Source organism: Myxocyprinus asiaticus, chromosome 19 (genome assembly GCF_019703515.2).
Source record: "Myxocyprinus asiaticus isolate MX2 ecotype Aquarium Trade chromosome 19, UBuf_Myxa_2, whole genome shotgun sequence".
NCBI lineage: Eukaryota > Metazoa > Chordata > Actinopteri > Cypriniformes > Catostomidae > Myxocyprinus > Myxocyprinus asiaticus.
Genome location: NC_059362.1, coordinates 4,780,849 through 4,800,938, shown reverse-complemented (window position 1 = coordinate 4,800,938; position 20,090 = coordinate 4,780,849). Strand labels below are relative to the sequence as shown.

At 43.0% G+C, this 20,090-nt stretch overlaps 1 protein-coding gene and 1 pseudogene across 1 annotated transcript in view; one reads left to right on the top strand and one right to left on the bottom strand.

Annotated features, from left to right (window-relative positions):
• pcmt (protein-L-isoaspartate (D-aspartate) O-methyltransferase) overlaps positions 1 to 20,090 on the top strand; it is a 623,660-nt gene that overhangs the window by 203,186 nt on the left and 400,384 nt on the right. The gene's annotated exons all lie outside the window — the stretch shown is intronic.
• LOC127410452 (putative nuclease HARBI1) lies at positions 11,569 to 15,650 on the bottom strand (annotated as a pseudogene).

Genomic DNA, 20,090 nt, shown 5'->3' with positions numbered 1-20,090 from the left:
CGTTTTTATTCCCATTAAAAATCAAAGATGATGCTATTGTGTATAAGGTCAATTATTTCTCTAGTCTCTTGTGGTCAACGTTGTCTTGTCATCTTAAACTTGAAGTCCTTGGGAAGTCAATAATATGAATTACATTTTTACTTTTTAAATAGCCTGGTCGGTAAATCGTTATTTCTAAAGCAGACGGCAGCTCTAAACTGATAAATAAAACAGTACTTTTTTATTATTGATATAATGTATCTTAAACCAGTGTTGGGTGTAATCTAATTACAAAGTAATTAGTTACCATAATCTAATTACTTTTTAGCTTAAAAAGTAGTGTAATGCATTACATTTTACATTCTTGTAATCAGATTACAGTTACTGACTTTCAATTAATTTAATTACTTTTAAGTACATTATAGGGTTATGCTTATTTCTAATATATTATTCATGTAGAATACATGAATTATGGCCCTGTAGCAAGTCATTGTAAAGGAGAAACGTAGGAGAAGTACTGAGTGTATGACTTGTGTGTAACAATGAACAAGAAATATAGATATTATTTTGAATATTTTGAGCGGAAAAGTGTTTAAGAAAGTGATTTAAAAGTAAATTAATTAGTAATGTGATTACTTTTTATTGAAGTAATTAGAAAAGTAATATGATTACAATTTTAGAGAAATAATTAGTATTTTGTAGTGGATTACTATTTTTAAGTAACTTAGCCAACACTGTCTTCAACACATTGATGAGCTGCAAAAAATATGTTAAAATATGTCCTTTTCCACCATATCCACTGTTCATGACATTCAACCATGCACAATAAAATATTAGCCTATTAATGTACAGCAAAATGTTTTATATATATATATGAGTCCAACAAGAGCTCAGTAAAATGTTCTATAATTGTTTTTCTGAAGATTCTATACCTTGTACTGATATGCCTGACCTTCGAATGCAAACCGCAGGAAGGGTCTGTGTCGAGGAAGTATCGAGACGTGGAAGTACGCGTCCTTCAGGTCTACCGCCGTGAACCAATCTTGATGCTGGACGCCAGAATGCGTTTTTGCGTCCTCATCTTGAACGGGAGTCTGTGTAAAGCCCAGTTCAGTACTCACAGGTCCAAGATTGGCCACAACAAATAGTCCGTGGTCGTGATGACGGCTGTGCACACTGGAAACGTGACCCAGGGAACAAGGAAACTGCTCTTGCTGAACTCTTGAGTACTGCAGCCACTTGGGCATGCAGTGCAATTAAATGCAAAGGTAACAAAAAGATGGAGAGGTCTGCTTACCAGCTCCAGAGCAGCGGGTTTCGTTGTCCCTGTGTCGCCCGTCTCAAGGGTGCTTTGAAGCCTTTCACGGGTTCTGGGCGGCTGCGAGACGGGTGGCATCTGCTTCCTGCGGTGGCTCCACGCCGGGCCGAAGGGGCGGGCTGCGGCGGAGCCGGCGCAGTCACCGCAGGGGGACACACTTGGCGAGGAGTAGACGGGGTGCGGGATCTTGAGCCGCGCCGGGGCAGGATATGCCGTATAGCCTCCGTCTACTGCTCCACCGTCGAGAACTGCTGGGCAAAGTCCTTGACGGTGTCGCCGAATAGGCCAGCCTGGGAGATGGGGGCAGCAAGGAATCGTGTCCTGTCGGCCTCACCCATTTTGACCAGGTTGAGCCAAAGGTGGCACTCCTGGACCACATCGTCCGCCCGAGAGACCGCGCCGTGACCTCCATCGCTCGGAGAGCGAGGTTAGTCGCCAAGCACAGATCCTGCATTAATCCCGGGGCGGAACTACCCTCGTGCAGTTCCTTTAGCGCCTTGGCGGACTTGCAGGAGAGCCATGGCGTGCAGGGCGGAGGCAGCTTGTCCAGTGGCACCTTAGGCCTTGGCCGTCAGATACGACGTAAACCTACAGGCCTTGGACGGGGGCTTTGGGCACCCACGCCAGGTGGCGGCGCTCTGCGGGCATAGGTACACCGTGAGCTCCTTTATCCACCGGGGGATTGCTGAATAGCCCTTGGCCGCCCCACCATCGAGGGTAGTGAGGGCGGGGAAGCTGAAAAGATCAGGACAGGGCAGTAAAAAGTGCCTCCCACGACCTTGTCAGCTCTTCATGCACTTCCGGGAAGAAAGGAACGGGGGTGGGGCGTGGCTTTGAGTGGCGCCGCGAGCCCAGGAACCAATCATCGAGCCACGAGGGTTCAGGGAAGAGCAGAGGGTTCCACTCTAGCCGACGCTCGCGGCTGCCTGGGAAAGCATGTCCTCATCTCCGCGTCAGCCTGTGACTGAGCAATCGTCCCCGAAGGGAGGAGCCCAGCCGAGGCTTCCACGTCCGACTGGACAAGCCCGCTCTCCGATGGTGCGCTCGAGAGCTCATCACTTTTGCGGGCTCCGAATAAGAGGTCGAACTCGCCGTGAGACGAGCCGGTGGACTCATCCGGAAGCCCGATCGGGGCAGACAAGCATGCTGGGGAATAGGAGGTCCGCGGGGGGATACCCGGCGGAGGCAGTCCCATTGGGGTCCCCAAATCGCCCCCAGTGCTAGCCGCGCTGGCCTCATACCCGTGGGTAAAAGGACCGAGGCGGGTAGCCTCTGGGGTTGCTTGCTTTCTTACGAAGGCGAGCCGCGACAGCATCGTTGCCATGGACATGTCCTCGCAATGAGAACATGACCATCCACGAACGCTGTCTCTGAGTGAGCAGTGCCCAGACACAAAAGACAGTGATCGTGACTGTCAGAAGGCGAGAGATAACGAGCACAACCAGGAATAACACACAATCAGAAAGGCATCTTTAAAAAGACATTCCGTGTGTGCCGCTCTTTTTGAGAAATATACTCTTTTAGAGAAATATTCTCTTATTTCTGCCGAAGCGCCCAGGGGCATTCTCTGCATTGCACCAGTGCAGAGGGGGGAGAAGCCGCTGAAATGCACCGTCAGATCCAGCAGAGGTGAATGAACAGTCGTGGGAATTAAGCTCAGGGAGCATGACCGTTCAGCTCCAAAGAGAAAATCTGAATGAGTGGTTGCATACCAGCTCCTTTTATACCTGTATGTCTGGGAGAGTGGCATGCAAATACCACTCGCCAATTTTCATTGGCCTTTCATCAAAGACCAGAGGAGTCTCGGGCTCCCAAGAGTGACCCCTAGTGTCACTACATCGACACAACGTCGAGTGAGTGACAGATAGGTAACTAGACACTTGTGACTGTCGTGTCCCGTGTGAAATTTCCCTTATAATGATAGAAGTGGGCTTTTCCAGTGTTTTGGATGAAGCATTTGCAGTCAAATCATGAAATGTAACTTCTCAGCGAATGCTAATTACTACTTTTTATATGTATTTTTCCAAACCTTGGCAGATAGAGACATAAATCAAATCTCAGTAAGACTATTTTTTAGATAGGGATAATTTTAGATGAAACTAAACTAAATTGACAGGACAAACTGAAAATTAAATTAAAACTAAATAGAAATGACAAACCATAATATTCCTGGCTGTAATGAGTCCAACGCAGCTGTTCTCTTTTCTATATATCTACTTTTACATTCTTTAGTCTATGTTTGAGTGGCAGAGAAAAAGCAACAAGTTATTGAAATGTCTACAGAATGCAATAAGAAGTGTGTTGGAACACATACAAAAAATAAATAAAAGAAAAAAAAAAGAAATGTTCATTGAGTTTTGTCTTGATACTCTTATAGAATGTTTTTGTTCTGAAACCACTTTAAAGTTTGTTCAGCAGGATTCTAATTATGAAAAACTGACATGAAATGCAACAGAGGTATGTTTTTGTTACATTCATACTCACACATCTTAGTTGTGAAGGTTAAAATAAGCTTAAAATATTTATGTAATGGCTCAGTGTTGAGTTTACAGTCAGTTTAATTCAGATTCAGGAACAGATTCCTTCAGACTCAACTCAGACTGTTATTGACTCCGATTCGGCCCCCTTTGGACTCTGACTCAATTGTTAAAGACTCGAACTTGACTCTGACTCAACTAAGACTCGAACCCAACACTCATTTTTAAATAAAGGTTTGGAAGATTTATTTCATCTGTTGCCTGTTGCACGAAGCTAGTTGAATAAACTCAGAGTTTCAGAGTAAGTTTCAGGTTGACAAAACTAAAGAATTCCAATCCGGGTTAATTTGGGTTAATTGGTTGCATGACGCTGATTATCAACTTTTTCTATCAACCCAGGTTTTAACCCTGAATCAATGATTACTCATCACGTGCGTGCACATAAAAGCCTGACGTTTGCAGCGAACAGCCAATAACGTTCAACATGGAGAAAAGCAGGTGTGCATACTTTTCGGTTGAAGAACAATAAATAGTTATGAGTAAATTTGAGGAGTTTAAACTACACTACACTACACTAACCGTAAAAAGCAACACCGCTGCAGCTGCTAAAGCTCTGGAAAATTGCTGGAGTAACATTGCTGATTGTGTAAACGCATAAGTTAACTTTTATAAGCTCACAATGAGGATAAAATAGATTAAAATATCATAACCTCACGACTAATTTAATATAAATGTAAACTGTTAATTAATATTACTAAAATGTATATCAACTTATAAGTGAAAATATATTTGAACAGAAATAATGAATTGGCCCTGACAAAGGTTTTTCATTTTAAATGCATTTTTTCTAATACTTAGATGCAACCCAAACTTCAAACGATCCTGGCAGCAAATTAAAATGAAATACAAGAACATCATTCAAAGTGTTGAGTGTGGAGATTGGGGTGTGGCCGAGCAACGTCTGTGGAGAGCGAAGCCGGGAGAGGAAGAGCGGTAAGGATTGCCACCTGTGGTTTGTGGTTTGTGTTGCAGTGAAAGCTGGAGAGGGATAAAAGGGCAGTCCAGACTGCCGGAGGGGAGTGAGAGAGATGCACGCAGCAATGTGCATGTGTGCATTCATTTATGTTATGATGAAAAGCATACCGTGGTGTTACGCTGAAAAGTGTGCTTATAAAGACTTACGATGGATTGTTTATCTGGCTCCTGCTTCCTCCTTCAAAGAGAGCTAGAGATTTATCAAAGTGGTGTCGAAACACGGGAATAGAATCAGTTATATCAGCTTTATTGCCAAGTATGCTTACACATACAAGGAATTTGTCTTGGTGACAGGAGCTTCCAGTGTACAACAATACAAAAGCAATACAAAAACAGCAGCATAGATAATAATAAAAAATAAAAAATAGTTATACACATACGTACATACACACACAGACACACACATACATACATACATACATACACACATACACATATGTAGTGCAATCTAATACAAATCTGTTATCTGTTATGTACAGTGCAAATGTTTGTTTTTTTGTTGTTGTTGTTGTTGTTTGTTTGTTTTTTGTTTTGTTTTTTCCCAGATGAATGAAATGGCAGAAGAGGTTGGATGTGTTGGATAAATATAAAAAAGACTAAACTGTGTATTGCACATAGTTATTGCTCAATGGGGCAATTTAACTGTTCATGAGATGGATAGCCTGAGTGAAAAAACTGTTCCTGTGCCTGACGGTTCTGGTGCTCAGAGCTCTGAAGCGTTGGCCAGAAGACAACAGTTCAAAAAGGTAATGGGCAGGGTGAGTTTGGGTCCAGAATGATTTTTCCAGCCTTTTTCCTAACTCTGGAAATGTATTGTTCTTGAAAGGGGGGGTGGGGGGGCAGGGGGCAACCAATAATCCTCTCAGCAGTCCGAACTGTCCTTTGTAGTCTTCTGATGTCTGATTTCCTAGCTGAACCAAACCAGACAGTTATTGAAGTGCAGAGGACAGACTCATTGACTGCTGAGTAGAACTGTATCAGCAGCACCTGTGGCAGGTTGAACTTCCTCAACTGGCAAAGGAAGTACAACCTCTGCTGGGCCTTTTTCACAATGGAGTCAATGTGTGTCTCTCACTTCAGGTCCTGTGAGATGGTAGTGCTAGGAACCTGAATGACTCCACTGCTGCCACAGTGCTATTTAGAATGGTGAGGGGGGTCAGTGTTGGGGTGTTCCTCCTAAAGTCCACAATCATCTCCACTGTTTTGAGCGTGTTCAGCTCAAGGTTGTTTTGACTGCACCAGACAGACAGCTGTTCAACCTCCCTTATGTATGCAGACTCATCATCATCTCGGTTGAGGCCGATGACAATGGTGTCATCTGCAAACTTCAGGAGCTTGACAGAGGGGTCCTTGGCAATGCAGTCATTGGTGTAGAGGGAGAAGAGTAGTGGGGAGAGCACATATCCCTGGGGGGCACCAGTGCTGATTGTACAGGTGCTGGAAGTGAGTTTCCCCTGTCTCACAAGCTGCTGCCTGTTCATCAGAAAGCTGGTAATCCACTGACAGATAGACATGGGAACAGAGAGTTGGTGTAGTTTAGTCCGGAGAATAGCTGGGATGATGGTGTTGAAAGCCGAACTGAAGTCCACAAAAAGGATCCTTGCATAAGTCCCTGGTCTTACCAGATGTTGCAGGATATGATGCAATCCCATGTTGACTGCATCATCCACAGTTCTGTTTGCTTGATAAGCAAATTGAAGGGGATCTAGAAAGGGTCCAGTGATGTTCTTCAGGTGGGCCAACACCAGTCTCTCAAATGATTTCATGACCACAGACGTCAGGGCGACAGGTCTGTAGTAATTAAGTCCTGTGATTTTTGGTTTCTTTAGGACAGGAATAATGATTGAGCGTTTGAAGCAACATGGGACTTCACACTGCTCCAGTGGTCTATTGAAGATCTGTGTGAAGATGGGGGCCAGCTGGTTAGCACAGGATCGAAGACACGCTGGTGAGACGCCATCTGGGCCTGAAGCCTTTCTCGCCGGTTATTTTTTCTGAAAGACGCGGCTCACATCATCTTTACAGATCTTAAGTGCAGGTTGAGTAGCAGGAGGGGGGAGGAGGGGGGTTGCAGGAGGTGTTGGGGTTTGTGTGAAGTGAAGGTCAGAGTGGGTGTGGGGTGTGAGGTGTGGGAGGAATAGGGAGGAAGATATGCCGTCATAGAGTCCTTGCCCTTCGCCGATCTTATCAAGACCCTTGCCAGCATCCACCAAATGCAAAATCAGGCTCTGCTTGAGCTGCGCCATGAACAGGAGCAGCGATTCCAGGTCATCCTTCAAGCTCAAGCGGAGGACCGGCAGGTGCTTGATACCCCAGGGGGATTCTACCAACACGACCTCGGCCACCACCCCCGCCATGACCCACTTCACGCTCTAAGATTGGACCAGAGGATGACCCGGAGGTGTTCGTGGAGCTATTTGAGCATGCAGTGGAAGCAGCGGGATGGCCAGAGTCCCAGTGGGCAGTCCAGTTGCTGCCACTGCTGTCGGGAGAAGTTGAAATGGCAGCCCAACGACTACCAATCGCCAACCTCCTGGGGTACCAGGACTTGAAGCAAGCCATCTTGCAATGGGTTGGCTGCAGCACAGAGCAGCATTGCCTGGGCACTTCCAGAATCAATGTCCCACCATGGAGGTGGAGTATTAAGGGGGGTGCATACCAAACCTTGGTGGATTCAGGTTGTAACCAAACCTCCATGCACCAAAGCTTGGTTATAACTGGATGACGGGTCACTTAGGACAGGATAAAACACTGAACCGTCTAATGGCCCATTTCTATTGGCCGGGCATTCACAGGGATGTTCGCAGGTGGTGTGCGGCATGCCGTGAATGTCAGCTGGTGAATTCGCCGGCCACCCCAAGAGCACCATTGTGCCCCCTTCTGTTGATAGAGGTCCCTTTTGAAAGAAATGGCATGGACCTCGTCGGGCCATTAGAGTGGACGGCACATGGGCATCGCTTTGTGTTGGTTCTGGTGGACTCCGCAATGCGATATCCGGAAGCAGTGCCTCTGCACAACATTACAGTGCAAAGTGTTGCAGAGGCACTCTTCAGAATTATCTCCTGAGTGGCGATTCCAAAATAAATTTTCACTGATCAGGGTACTACGTTTATTTCACGCAAACTGTACAAATTATTAGGAATTAAATCAATTCGTACCAGCATTTACCACCCCCAAATGGATGGCTTGGTCGATTGATTTAATCAGACCCTAAAGAATATGATTTGTTAGTTCATGCAAAATGATGCTTGGAATTGAGACAAGTGGCTCGAGCCCCTATTATTTGCAGTTCAAGAGGTCCCGCAAGCCTCCACAGGGTTCTCCCCATTTGAATTATTCTATAGGCGTCGACTGTGTGGCATGCTCAACATCCTATGGGAAAATTGGGAGGAGGGACCTTCAAACAGCAAAAAAGAAATTCAATATGTTCTTGACGTGAGAGCAAAACTCCACACACTGGGGCAATTAACACTCCAGGCTCAAGAATGTCAAAACCAGCTGTATTATAGGGGTACTCAACTACGGGGAGATAAAGTCTTTGTATTGCTCCCCACATCGAGCTCTGAATTACTCGCCAAGTGGCAAGGGCCCTTTGAGATCAGATGGCGAGTTGGGGAAATTGATTATGAGGTGAAACAAATGGATAGAGGCGGAGCACATCATATTTACCACCTCAATCTCCAAAAACCATGGAGAGAGGTGATTCCCATGACTTTGGCGATGGTGCTTCTAGAGTGGGAGGAGCTTGTGCCGGAGGTGAGCTTAAAAGCCACCTATCGAGTCACACTGGTCACTTGTGGAGACCAACACTCACAATCCCAAGTCACGGAGGTTGCCAGGTTGCAAGGAGAGTTCTCTGACGTGTTCTCGCCTCTCCCCGGTCATACGAATCTAGTAGAGCACCACATCGAAACGACCCCAGGGGTAGTGGTACGCAGTCATCACTACTGATTACCCGAGCACAAAAAAGAAGTGGTACGGGAAAAATTAAAGGCCATGCTTGATATGGGGGTAATATAAGAATGCTACAGTGACTGGGCCAGCCCGGTGGTGCTGGTTCCTAAGAGCCATGGCTCGGTTGGGTTCTGTGTGGATTATAGAAAAGTCAATGCAGTGTCTAAGTTTGATGCATACCCGATGCCTCGGATAAATAACTGCTCGATCGGTTAGGCATGGTTCACTTTTATTCGACACTGGATTTGACGAAGAGATATTGGCAGATCCCCTTAACTCACGTGTCCTGTGAAAAGATGGCATTTTCCACACCGTTCAGATTACACCAATTCGTGACGCTTCTATTCAGTTTGTTCAGGGCCCCGGCTACGTTTCAGCAGCTCATGGACAGAATCCTCAGACTGCACGCTGCTTATGCTGCTGCCTATCTGGATGACATCATTATTTCCTGTTGCAGATTTCCTCTCCAGAAATGGGGGGGGGGGGGGGGCATAAGTGACTGGCCGGATGGTCCCCGGCCTGAGTCGGGCGATGGGGGTATGTGGAGAGTGAGGCTGGGAGAGGAACAGTGGTAAGGTTTGCCACCTGTGGGAAATTATCTCTAACAGCTGGTTTGTGTTGCAGTGAGAGCTGGAGAGGGATAAAAGGGCAGTCCAGACTGCTAGAGAGGAGAGAGAGACACGCACACAGCAGTGTTCATGTGTGCATACATTTGTTATGCTGAAAAGCATACCGTGGTGTTACGCTGAAAAGTATGCTAATAAAGACTTACGTTGGATTGTTTATCTGGCTCCCACTTCATCCTTCAAAGAGAGCTAGAGATTTATCACATTGAATATTTGCAATCTCCTCTTTATTGTCCTTGTGACCATATTACAATAAAATATATCTTCTGCAGCTAAGAGAAAATAGTGTGACTTAAAGAAAATGGCAGGAGGGCCACAACCCCAACAATACATTGTGGCAGAGGAGTTGGCCCTTTCCAACAACCAGGGACGACCATGGACAGTATCCAAGTCTTCATATCTGTGTGCTGGCTCCTCCAAACTGACTTCATTTATACAGGGTATGTGTACAAGAATTTGATAATTTTTGGCATGAACTTTAAGATGCAAGCACATATGACTTGCTGAATGCATTTTTAGTTAAGGGAAGTTCAGTAACATTGTTGGAGCCAGCACACAGAATACAGATTCTCACACAGAGGTTAGTATCCAGCACACAAAACACCATATATGAGAACTTTCTATTGCCAGTGTATTAATTGCATGGCCTTATTTGGTCATTAGGGTGAAGCATGTGAGGAGGACACACTATCAGTGTGTTCAGACAGAGCTGCAGAGGTAAAAGCACTTTTAAGTTGTTATAGAAGAAACATAGCAAGTTAATGCCTTTTCACTCATGTCTATTCCATTATAGGATTATTTACAACTGCACCCTCTATCTGAACCCCCTTCATTCCACATCTTCCCAGGACAAAGAAATAGGGTAATACATGTTTTGACATACAGACATTATGTGTCTGTATAGTGTGATGAGGAGGAGGGCGTGGCCAGGCCAAGAGGATGCACACCCGGTGCTGAGTTGCCCAATCAGTGGGAGAGAGATAAAAGGAGGAGCTGGGGAAGCCAGAGAGAGAGAGAAAGAGAGAGAGAGAGAGAGACGCACGCGGCCACTCTGTGTGTGTGTGTTCGTCGATGTGTCATTATGTTTTCAGTTCAGCGCTTGTGTTAATTAAAGTCTTGTTGTCTGTTACTCCGGTTCCCGCATCCTCCTCTCCCGAATTGTTACACTGGTGCCGAAACCCGGGAAAGGAGGAAGGTCACGCTGTCTGGGAGAACTCACCGCTGCCATCCGCCAGGAGACGGAGGAGCCACTGCCGTCTGCCAGGAGAAGTAGGAGCCGTTGCTGTCCGCCAGGGGACGGAGGAGTCGCTGCCATCCACCAGGAGCCAGAGGAACCACTGCCATCCGGAAGGAAGCGGAGGACCCGCTGCCATCCGCTGGGAGGCAGAGGAACCACTGCCATCCACCAGGGGGCGGAGGAGTGGCTGAGGACCGGGTAGGCGGCGTGCCCGTGGGAGCCGAAGAAGAGCATTTTCTTTTCTCTCTCTCTGTCTCCCCCGCTCTCTTTCTCCCCTCCCCTCCCCTCATCCTACCCAGGTACCCAGGAGGCGGGGAAGACCAGCCGGCGACGGAATGGCCGAAGGGGCAACTCCTCCTCTCCAGGAAGGGAGGGGGGTGTAAGTCAGACTGGAGGTTCCCCAGCCTAAATCGGGTGGTGGGGGAATGTGACAAGGAGGAGGGCGTGGCCGGGCCGAGAGGATGCACGCCTGGCACTAATTTGCCCAATCAGCGGGAGAGAGTTAAAAGGAGGAGCCGGGGATGCCAGAGAGTCATGTTTTCAGTTCAGTGTTTGTGTTAATTAAAGTCTTATTGTTTGTTACTCTGGTTCCCGCATCCTCCTTTCCCAAACTGTTACATCCTGTTTTTATGTGCCTATGTCATTTTGTTTGTGTGTGTTTTCACCCCCAGATCTAGAATATAATTGTAACCAGTCTGTTATTTCTTCTGGCGGAAACAGATTCTGCCAGAGCCCTTTATAAGAGGACCCTAGAGCTGTACTGCAAGCTCAAGGAGCAGGAACATAAGATCAAGCAATTAAAAAAAAGAAACTGAAATTACAAATTGAGGAGTTGGAATACCGGAAGATGGTATGTGAAGCTATGGTTATGAAATAATGCAGTGTTTTAGTACGAGGGGTAATGCATTAACACCTTTTTCTATTTCTTTAGCAACGTGAAAATCAATAAAACACTTGGACTCCCAAATATGTGTACTGTGCTTTCATTGAAAATGAACTGAAATATTGTGCTGTGATTGCAACTCTGTCTGCTCTGCCAGCTGGATGGTCCAATGTAATGGGGTCAGTCTATGTTGGTGTATACTTCCGGTGTGAGAAAGCTGTACATGCTTGTGCTGCTGCTTCATGCTGGTACCTGAGTGTTTGTTTGTTTGTTTTGTTTTGTTTTTTATTTTCATATTTTGCCCTCTCTGTTGGATATCTCTTATGCATCAAGTAGCTGTCGGAATATTCTTGGACAATAACTCGTCAAATTGCTGCACTACCTCATTTGATCTGGCTCACAACCCATCCTTGCTGATCAACATACAGTTGGATTAACTGCTTCTCTGGAATAAATTGTTACCTGAACTATCTGCTGATCAACACACAGTTGGACTAACTGCTTTACTGGAATAAACTTTTACCTGAACTCTTTATACTAAATATCCTGTTGACTGACCTGGCACTTTTTTGCAAGTCCTCTACCTGCGAGTATCCATCACCTTTTCGACATTTTGGTACAGTGAGTCCCTGCTCTCTTTATCATTTGTGTTGGCATTCATTTGTATGGTTGGGTAGCCATCCTTCCAGTGGAGTGTTTGGTGTGGATCTGACACGGTTCTGGCTAACGTAGTTGTTGTATCGGTAAGTTGTTTGCTCGAGTTGCGAGCCATAAATGGTCATGTCTGTGCTTAGCTGCTTTCAAATGCTGTGTCTTGGATTTTTTGATTGTTTTTTGTGGCTCTTAACTATACTTAAAGGATTAAAGCTCTTAAAGGATTTTTTCATCTACCCTCAGATACATATGAATGTTGTAATCAACTGGGAATTGCGTGCCGTCCGTGTTATATACATCGTTCGCAGAGGACTTTTTTGACTGTCCACCACTCGTCTCCATCGGACATACCGATTATCTTGTCGAAAAGCCTGGTCCCTCGTAAATCTCAGCCTTCACCATGGAATCATGTAATTAATTATGGTACTGGAAGTAAACACATTAAGCCTCCTGAACATGCTGTCTCTGGCTCTGATGAGCTTGTGAATGGCTGGGTCATTGCCACTGGGTCAATGCCACCACACTTTAATTGCTTTCTGTCCACTTTTACTCCAATCAGTCCTTCTGCTGTTAGTGATCTAATTATGAAGTCTAATTCTACATCCTGTCAACTTGACCCTGCTTCCACCTCTCTACTAAAAATTAGTGTATCATATATCTCATCTACTATCTCACATTTGATAAACTGTAGCCTAGCCTCTGCTACAGTCCCAGTAGAGTTGAAAACAGCTGCTGTCACTCCAATTAAAATAAACCTGGTCTTGACCCTTTAAATTTCAATAATTACAGGCCAATATAAAATCTGCCCTTCTTATAATAAATCTTAGAAAGAGTAGTGGCCACTCAACTGCATTCCTATTTACATTCTAATTATCTTTATGAACCTTATCAGTCTGGTTTCCGCACATCACGCAGCACTGAGACGGCTCTACTCCGGGTAGTTAATGACATCCTCTTGTCTGTGGATTCTGGGTCTACAAATATTTTAATTCTTCTTGATCTAACCTCAGCCTTTGACACTGTCTGTCATGATATCCTTATATCTCATCTCTGTGAAATTGGCATCACTGGTTCAGCTCTCACTTGGCTTACTTCTTACCTCACTGATAGAAAATATTTAATTACTATACAGAAGTATAAATCTACAACTGCTCCTCTCACACAAGGTGTTCCACAGGGTTCAGTCCTTGGACCATTACTGTTTACTATCTATATACTCCCACTTGGTCACATCATCCATAAACATGGCCTAAACTTTCACTGCTACGCTGATGACATACAAATTTACCTCATCGCTAGCTCTGACTCACCTTCTCCTCCTGCTTCAATCATTGCATCGACAATAAACAATCGATGTTCATGAATTTCCTCAAACAAAATACAAATAAAACTGAAATACTGATAATTGGAACTATTGCTCAAGTAAAAAGTTTGGGCCTCTGCATCGACATGATGGGGTTCATGTCAAGCCCTCCCACACTGTCTGTGATCTTGCCGTCCTATTTGACTCAACTCCTTCTTTTGATTCTCACATTTCCATTGTCATTAAAAATGCTTTTTTCCATCTACGGAATATTGCACGCCTCCAGTCTTCTCTCACCTTGGCTGATGCTGAAACCCTAGTACATGCATTGATCACATCATGCCTGGATTATTGCAATGCCCTGCTTGTTGGCTTTACCAAAAAAAGCATTGCTAGGCTGCAATATGTTCAAAATGCTGCAGCAAGAGTCCTCACCTTCACTAAGTGTTCTGATCACATTACACCTCTTCTGCATGATCTCCACTGTCTGCCTGTTGCATCTCGCATTAAATGCAAAGTACTCCTTCTAACATTTAAGGCTTTAAATGGTCTTACCCCAACTTATTTGTCTGACTTACTTCACCCATATCTCCCACCTTGGTCTCTCAGATCTTATGAACTTGGTCTTTTGTTGGTCTTTTAAACTGGCCACAGAGAGCGGTAGGTCATTCTGTGTTGTTGATCCTAAACTGTGGAGCTCACTACTTCTTAATCTTCGCAATATCTCCACTTTAACTGCTTTCAAGTCTCAACTAAAACATATTTTTTCTACACATTTTGACTTACCCTCTTAGATTTAACAGATATTTGATATTGATGTCTTCATACTTTTTTGTTTGTTTGTTTTGTGTGTGTTTGTATCAATCTAATTGTATCAATGAAATATACAAATTGTAAAGCGACCTTGAACTAGGTAAAGGCACTATATATATTAAACTTCATCTTCTTCAGTCTCATCAGGGGGAAGTGGAGGTTTGGTGGCACTCGCTCTTTTCTGATAGTGGCTGTATTGTGCAGGATAGCACATGCAGCTACTATCTGGGATGCCCACTGTGGTGACACTCTCAGGCCTTGCAAACAGTTGAATCGTGCGTTCAGAATTCCAAAGGTGTTTTCAATCCTGACTCTGGTTCTACTATGGGCCACATTGAAATGTTGCTGGGATCTTGTCTGAGGGTCAGGATAGGGGGTCATTAAAAACCTTTGGCATGCATAATCCCTGTCTCCAACCAACAGGCCATCAAATAGGCCTGTCAAGAAGCATAAAAGAGAAATTATAGAAGTGTACAATACAGTTCCATTGTTAATTTTTTTTTGCCATACCTTCTTCAAAGCGCTGACATAATGTAGACTCACAGAAAATTCTTGAGTCAAGCATTGAGCCAGGCCATCAAGCATCCAAGCTTGTGATCATGTACTGATGGTCACAAGTCATCTACAAATAACAGGTGTGTCAGTGATACAGATGGCATGACCTTAATATCATATTGAATTTGAAATATTCTGATTAGTCAAAGACAAATTAGTAGGCATATAGAACAGACTGTACCTGAACATTGAGGGTGTGGGTGGATTTCCTGTTTACAAAATTAGCTCTCCTAGGGCTGCAGAAATTGCAATATGTGTGCAATCTATGGCACCAATGACCCTAGGGAATCCTTTTGCAAGATCATTGCATACGGTAGGTTAAGTAACTTTAAGATCTTTTACATAATATAATTCTTAATAGGTAGGCAGCAAATTAAATTCTTGCCAGCTATTCTGTAAAAGCCCTCTTTAATAACCAGTGTGTCTAAGTGGCCAGGAAATGCAATGAAATTATCAATGTATCCCTGCAATGCAATAACCACTTTTCTTACTACTTGGGAGGTTGTATGCTTGCTGATGTTCTCAGCATCACCCACCGCATACAAATAGTACCACTCGCAAAGACCTGCAAAGTAATACATACAATTTGTGGTACAATAATCGCATGGCTTAGGCATGTCATTTTTATTGTGCAGTTCAAGAAGCTGGCATAGATAAGCTATACCCTCTGCTGAAAATCGATATCTTTCATACAGATGTTCATCAGGGAAAGCCAGGGGATTTTGTTTGTCCCTAAAAATTATTTCTCTTCGAAGTGCCCTTCTGATTAGTTGTGCATCCGATATCCACAGGATTCTCCACGAATGGTGAAGCCATCACTTCAAACACTAAAGGATTAACTTTATTGCGTCAGATTTACTGTGTCACTTTGCTCACAGCTAATTGGTCCAAGTTCGATTTGTGCTCTCTAACCTAGAATAAAACCTGCTCCAGAGCAGGTTAGCCATGTAGCGTAAATTGCTTTGGCAATGAACACTGGTAAAAACCGACCCACCTTCTTGAGCCCAAAAAAACAGAGTTTGCTGAAACTAAACTCAAACTTACCTGGGTAGCCACGGAAACCAGCTTCGTGCAACAGGCCACTGATCCTATCAATCATTATGAAAGAGTGTACAAACAGCTGCTTACCTCACTGCTGTGACAGCTCTTCTGGCATCCCTCCACCACCCCATCTCTTGCCTTAAATTATCCAGTCATTAGTAAAATCATCTATTGAGTAGTCCATGGGGTCTTTAGTGCTCGGGTTAAGTCTTAAGATCAAGCCCTCTGTCTTGGAACGCAAGCCAAATCTGCTTACCATAACCATATGTTTTAAGGTGTACCAAAATTTTGTGTTTCCTTCTTGGTTCTGCCTTTTGCCACACCCCCCAACATTATTCTCCATTGCTAATTGGTTTACTCACATCTCTGTTCATCTACCAATCAGAGCAGAACTCTACAAAAGAGCACTGAATAATAAACACCTGCCCTGGTATAGGGTGCTTTTTATTTCTTAAATTGTGCATCCTCATTTCCTCGCTCATCTGACTTCCAGCCCGTGACCCGGGGTGCTTCTCATTTCTGAAAATGTGCATCCTCGTTTCCTTTCCTTGCTTCATTTCCTCATTTCCTAGCTCCACCCTAGGAAAGAATGGAAGGAAAGGAAATGAGGAGGGAGGAATCAAAGCAAGATTTTTTATCACTGAAACGTGACTTCAGAGCACATTTTTGCGCAGCTGCAGTACATTGGCATGCTTGCTGTTATGTTATTGAAATTGTATTTTATATTCATAATAAATCCATACAATTCAAGATAGACTGTTGAAGTATGTGACAATTATGGTTTATTTAAACTGTAAAGGTGAAACTTGAATTAAAACTGTTGTACCAGATGTAAAAGGGGAGGATAATTTAAGCATGCATCAGGTGCTTCGACCAAAAAGTCTTCCGCTTAGGATGCTCCTGTGCTTCCTTGCTCAAGCGTCCTTGGTAAGCTTCTTCCATCCTCGATCCTCGCGGAGGAATTAGAGAATTGATACGTCCTTAATGATGGCAGACTTTAATCGTTTTCCAGGTCACAGGCTTGAGGACGGAGGTGCAAGGAAACGAGAATGCACAATTTAAGAAATGAGAAGCATCCCTGGAAACTGATCAAAGTCCACCATCATGAAGGACGTATCAATTCTCAAAATGCACCTTGAGGAGGTGAGGATCGAGGACAGAGAAAGCTTCCCAAAGTTGCTTGAGTGTAGACTTTTTGGCCAAAGCTCTTCCCCCTTCACATTTGACACAACACATTTAATTAATGTTTCACCTTTGCAGTTTATAAATTATAAACCATAATTGTCACATACTTCAACAGTGCATCTTGAATTATTAGGTTTTATTATGAAAATATAAATTAATCAAGTTTTAACAACATATAATGGCAAGCGCTCCGAGGTAATGCAGCTGTGCAAAGACAGCATTCTGAAGTGACGCTTGAATGAGTAGGACATTCCATTTACAAATACATCTTGCTTCGATTCCTCCATCCTCCTGCATCGTTTCCTAAGAGAGTGGAGCTAGGAAACGAGGAAAGGAAGGAAGGAAAGGAAAGTAAACGAGGATGCACAATTTCAGAAATTAAAAGCTCCCATAGTGGTGGTGATTTTGACTCATTTCAGTAACTCGAGTCTTTTGAATCCGTTCACCAAAAAGATTCGTTCATTGATTTGTTCATTGACAATTTCTGCAAATTACGTATTTGTGCCTGTAGATGGAGACAAATTACCATAATTTTAAGTAATTGCATTGAACCAAAAGCAGAGTCATTTACAACCAGAACAAGTCTAATGATCCTTTATTAAAATGTGCGTGTCTACAATTCTACTAAGAGACATCAGCACCTCAGTGTTTAAGCATCATAAGTGTTTCCTCCCAAATGACAACAAAGCATACCTGTCACATTGTGAACTGCTGAGCATGATATTTTATCAAGCTATACAAAAAAGACAACAATACTATCCTAAAAATAATGAGTTCCAATAAAGTCCATTAGTCATTGTAATGTGTGGTCATCACTCAATTTTATTCATATTTTTATTCATATTTGATTCACTTTTATTCATAATTCATACCCTTTTTTGTTGAATGAGATTGCCAAACTGAACAACCGACTTTCCTCCTCTCGTTCAGCCAGTCAGCAGATCCTCGTTCATGAACGAGATGACTGATTCATTCATCACGTTTGCGAATGAGTGTACAAGTACATTCAGTTCATTCACGAATGAGATGTCTTGTGTCCTTCAGACTCAAATGACCAGTGAAGGGGTGTATTCGTTTAGTAGCTGAAACCAATGATATGCTCCTCACAGCCAGCAATAGAATGCTATTGGCTCAAACTAAAGACAGCCTTTATAAGCAAGACAAAGCAACACAAATGGAATTTGCATGTCTACAAATGTACTAAGAGACTTTAAAATAGAGTTTAAACACCATAACCATTTTTGCCACAAATGGCAGGTCTTATTTTGCTATATTCTTTCAAAAGCTGGGCTTTACTTTTACATAGAAAAAGTTCAAAAAAAGCCTGAATATCTCTCACACTGTGCACCAAAGCCATTCCATTCGTAATTAATGTCAATTTACCTATGGTCTTCAGTCATTTATAATCATTTATAAACTGGGGATTATGTTGTGTGCATACCTATATTTGTCTTGGTGCATTTCACCCCTTTCTCTCCTTGTTGAACACGATTGACTCACATGCCAAGCTGAACGAAGACATGCCTCCTCTCCTTCAGTCAGTCAGCAGATTCTCGTTCACGAACGAGATAACTCAGTGATTGATTCTTTACAAATAAAACATCACTACCCTGACAGATGCTTCTGTGAAGCAATTTGAGCAACCTAATATCCTTGCCTTTTGTGCGCATTAATGATTTATAAACCGCAAGTTACCAAATATGTACCCATACCATATCTACATGCTCCTACTTCAGTGTTTCATGTTTAAAAAAACTGGTCAAAAGGAACTGTAGTAGACAAAACCTGCATCTTATTCCCGAACCACCTGCAATCTAGTTAAAGGAGGCGCAATCAGCGCTAATACTAAATAAAATTAAGTAATTGTCATTCATTTCACAAAAATTGCCTGGCAATTTACATCACACTATTACCGGCAGATGAAAGCAGGCAGTAAAATGTATTTAATTTAAAAGAGATATTTGTGTACATTTTCTGTCAATCATATCATCAGTAAAGGTCTGTTCACAAATCCGTAACGATTTTGCGAGACTAACTTCCGATGGAAGGTCTATTCACACCGAGTCCGTAAAAAATAAAATGAAAAAAAAATTTCACCGCAGTTGCTGTTCTACAAACATTTATATCAGTCTCATACCCTACCCATATTGAATGCTGTTAAAGCCATTTATTTACCTAATTCTGCATAACTTTCATTTTGTTCTTTCCATGGTGTTGATGCATATTTGAGGAGTATATAATCATTTTTTAATGTGAGTGATATTAGTAGAGTGCAGTTGCATATTTATTTGCACATGTATTTTGCTACGAGTATATTCCAAACGGAATCCCGAACCATATTCTCTTTTTATAATGTCTGGATTAATGCCTGGTTAATTTAACACAAGGTACAGTAATATAAATACATGTGGAATAATGTACATTAAGAATAACAGGTATAGTAAAAATATGATGCATAATATAAAAAATAATATACAAGAAAACTCTGGCTCACTGTCTTTTCTTTATATAAATTATTGCTTATAATTATAATTTGTTATATTATCCTTGCAATAAAAATAGCAGTGCCGTTCTGCAATTCGTCTACAGTAAAATATTGCATGTAAAGGGTCTTTTTTATGGAATTTTACAACGAGCTTAGTGCAAACAAATTGCCGAACCTCGATGCTATTTTTAATACCAGTGATATACATATTAAAGGATGTACATTAAAACAAAACACCATAAGCAGACTTTCAAAAAAAGACCGGGTTTATGTTTGTAATACAGAGGGTTCATTGTTCATGAACTGCAACTATTTATTTTTAAGTATATCATTTTTAGGGATACCAGCTGCACGTCCAATGCCGGTGTTTTCCAGTTGATTAGCGCCACCAACGATCTGGATTGAGTAGCTGCAATCACTCTGGAAAAATGAAAAAAGCTCCTATCTCATTGGTCAGTCGGTTTTCATTGCAGACGAAAAAAAGAATAACAATAAACAGACCACTCTTCATAAAAAATTTTTTTTTAAAAATTGGATTGTCGGCG